Raw genomic sequence first — 3,794 nt, forward strand, 5'->3', positions numbered from 1 at the left:
TCACAAGTAGGCAGAGAAGCAGGCAGAGAGAGAGGGGAGAAAGCAGGTTCCCTGCTGAGCAGAGAGCCCGATGCGGGGCTCAATCCCAGAACCCCGGGATCATGACCTGAGCCGAAGGCAGAGGCTTTAACCCACTGAGCCACCCAGGCGCCCCTGTCCTAAGAATTCTTGTTCATTAAACATACAGAAAAAATGAGTTAAAAAAAAACAAGACTCAGTAACAGATATTCAAATAACTCAATTTTATTAAGATCCTCTACACACACACTTCCTACTGAAAACTGAAGGGCACAACAAAAAAAATTACAATGTCAGAAAACCAGAAAATCTAGCATATGTACCCACTCTAATTTTGCTTACCAAACCACCCAGAGTTTTCTTGTATTCCTTCTGTACAAGTTACTTGGCTTCTAATTTTTGATATTAGATCTTAATGACTTCAGGTCTCTCAAACACACAGGCAACATTCAAAACCTATTAGTGCTTCCTTAGGTCAAATCAAAAGGTGCAAGTATACTGAAGTCATCCAAATGCAAACTACAGGACTCCTCACAAATTACTGGCATCACGGTTAAAAAATAAAAAATAATAAAAAAAAAGATATTTAAAAAAACCCCTTGTAATATCACAGATTATCAAAATATTAGTTTGCCCTAACATAGAGCAGCCTTCCAAGCTGCTGCAAAATGATCCTAAAATCACTAGCAGAAAGAAATAGTTCAAGAATAAAAGTCTGTTTACATTGGCTCCACGTCATAATTATTCTCCATGCTGGTTTCCTCAGCAAGATCTTTGTGATACAGACAATAATGACAGCGACATCTGAATCTTTCCACTCTTGTTTCACCCTGGGAAGAAATGAAATGAAGCGAATTTAACTGCATTAATAATTTAAATAAAATGGATTAACTGCACCATGAGATGTAACCGCCCTCTAATCCAGACTTAGTGATTATGATAAGCTTTTAAGTTAACTCCAGTGGAGCACGGAGACGAACTCAGGGCTTGAACTCACCCACAGATCAAGACCAGCGCTGAGATCAAGAGTTGGACGCTTCAAATAAGTCAATCGGAAAGAGACCACTATCGTATGATCTCCCTGGTATGATCAAGTGGAAAGGCAATGTGGGGGGTTTGGGGGGGGAGGAAAAGAATAAATGAAAAGAGATGGGATTGGGAGGCAGACAAACCAGAGAGACTCTTAATGTCACAAAACAAACAGGGTTGGGGGGAAGGAGGGAAGGAGAGGGGGGTGGGGTTATGGACACTGGGGAGGCTATGTGCTATGGTGAGTGCTGTGAAGTGTGTAAACCTGGCAATTCCCAGACCTGTACCCCTGGGGCTAAAAATACATTATATGCTTATTAAAAAAATTTAAAAATTTAAAAAAAGAGTTGGATGCTTCACCAACTGAGCCCCTCAGGCACCCCTAAACTAGCCTTTGGAATATAAGTTTTTACAGGCAAAGAGGCAAGACTGAATGTATGGGTACCAAAGAATGCCAGACTGTGGGTCACTTTGTGATGGGAACATCTGATTGTCAACCAGTAAAAAATGTATCTTTGTGTCATTCTCTGAATCCCTTCAAAGTAACTGGACCCAGTACTTGGGGTTGTCTGCTCTTACTATAGATTATCTTCATGACCATGTTTTTGACCACATTTGTAAAAGTACAAATGTACCACCAAGGGTTAAACCTAATGTAAATAACAGACTTGAGGTGATCGTGGGTCCCTGTAGGTTCACCAACTGTACAAATTCACCATGGCATGGAATGTTCATGGTGGTGGGCACTGTTCAGGAGATACACGGGAAGGTTCAACCTTCTGCTCTGCTTTGCCATTAATCTAGAACTGCTCTAAGAAAAAAGGAAAAAAATAGAACTAAAGAATTACAAACATAAACGGGATTTCTCCAGAGTTCTCAGAGATTTAGAAGGTCCAAATCCATTCCCCTTTTCTCTTCTCAAAAAACAAAAACAAGAAACAAAAAACAAAAAAAAACCAGAACAAAACAAAAACCAGAAACCAGACAGCCACCCACATGTATAATGTGAGAAAATCTTATTTTACCTCCTCCGCTTCCTTCTGCTGTAGATCTTTTTGAAGCTTTATGGGGGAAAAAATATATATTTATTCAAAAACCATCAAAAAGGCTGGATTACTAACATTATACATCTACCATCAATTGTTGGACAATCCTAAAAACACAAGTGCTATTGACACCCTGTGCTCATCATTAGAGTTTTGAGTGACTGCTGTTCATCATTCTGTCCATCATTAATTTAAAAGATTTGTCAGAGACAAGAGAACGAGACTGCACAAGGGGGAGCAGCAGGCAGAACAGGCTTCCCATTGATCAGGGAGCCTGATGTGGGACTCAGTCTGAAGACCCTGGGACCATGATCGGAGCCGAAGGCAGAGGCTTAACAGACGGAGCCTCCAGGCTTCCCATTGGGCATCATTCTTTTTTTTTATTATTATTTTTTTTAAGATTTTATTTTTTTCTTTGACAAAGATCATAAGTAGGCAGAGAGAGAAGAGGAAGCAGGCTCCCTGCCAAGCAGAGAGCCCGATGGGGGCTCAATCCCAGGACCCTGGGACAATGACCTCAACTGAAGGTAGAGGCTTTAACCCACTGAGCCACCCAGGCACCCTGGGCATCATTCTTAATGGCTCGTTGAGCACCAGGTGGGGCAGCACTGTCTGCCCAGATCCCACAAGCCTACCTGAGACCCCGGGTTTAGGTAGCGCTGGTACTGAATCATTCGAATCATCCTTGCCATCCTTTCCTTCCGGGCTGTTAACAAGGTCCTCACTCCAGTCCTCCTACCACTGCTGCTGAGGATACGCTCCACCAGCCCCTGTGGTTTCCTCTCTCTGCCTGGCTGCTGAGACGGATACTCTGGCAGAGGGGAAGGGAGGATGATACTAGAGTCTAGGGTCAATTTACCAAGGTTCTTGGTTAATACTTCGGAGATCGTTTGAGAGGCACCTGTAAGAAAAGAGAAAGTTAAAATCCATCATAGTGTGCACTTTATCATTCAGAAGTCACTGGTCTCATGCTTGAAGGAGGTCTGCTCCTCCGAAGCTCCACAATGGGACGTTCTTCAAGATGGAAGATCACATCTAGTGCAATCACCTACGGTGCCTGTGTAAGATGCTGAACGTGGTGAGACCGTACATCTGAGAACATGCTTAAGAAGCCACTATTGATAGGACTCCTGGGTGGCTCAGTTGGCTAAGTATCTGCCTTAAGGGGGAGTCTGCTTCTCCCTCTGACCTTCTCTCTCATGCTCTCTCACTCATTCTCTCTCAAATAAATAAAACCTTTTTAAAAAAAGTTATAAAAGTATCTGCCTTCAGCTCAGGTCATGATCCCAAGGTCCTAGAATCAAGCCCGGCATTAGGCTCCCTGCTCATCGGGGAGCCTGCTTCTCCCTCTGCCTCTGCCTGTTGGTCTCCCTGCTTGTGGTTTCTCAAGTAAATAAAATCCTAAAAAGAATCCATGATGAAGGGGGGGGGGCAGCTGGGTGGCTCAGTTAGTTAAGTGGTCAAATGGATGTCACACCTCAGGTCTTAATCTCATGATCTTAGGGTCATGAGATCAGCCCCGTTAGGCTCAGCCCTCAGCTTGCTCGGACTGGAGTCTGTCCCTCTCCCTCAAAAAATAAATACAACCTTAAAAAAAAAAAAAAAAATCCACTGATGGGAAACAGTTCTTTAAAAAAACTTTTCCTGCTCCACCTGTTGTTGGTAGTTCTAAAGGTTAGAAGATTCCTCCCCCCCCCCAAC

At 43.1% G+C, this 3,794-nt stretch overlaps 1 long non-coding RNA gene across 1 annotated transcript; it reads right to left on the reverse strand.

Annotated features, from left to right (window-relative positions):
- Positions 1-223: 223 nt before the first annotated feature.
- On the reverse strand, positions 224-2,895 carry LOC122891066. The gene is made up of 3 exons (XR_006381246.1): positions 2,729-2,895; positions 2,073-2,108; positions 224-848 (listed from the first exon to the last, which is right to left on the reverse strand). It is a non-coding gene; the product is annotated as an uncharacterized LOC122891066 (long non-coding RNA).
- Between the last annotated feature and the right edge of the window lie 899 nt (positions 2,896-3,794).

The sequence above is a fragment of the Neovison vison genome, chromosome 12 (genome assembly GCF_020171115.1).
Source record: "Neovison vison isolate M4711 chromosome 12, ASM_NN_V1, whole genome shotgun sequence".
Classification (NCBI taxonomy): domain Eukaryota; kingdom Metazoa; phylum Chordata; class Mammalia; order Carnivora; family Mustelidae; genus Neogale; species Neogale vison.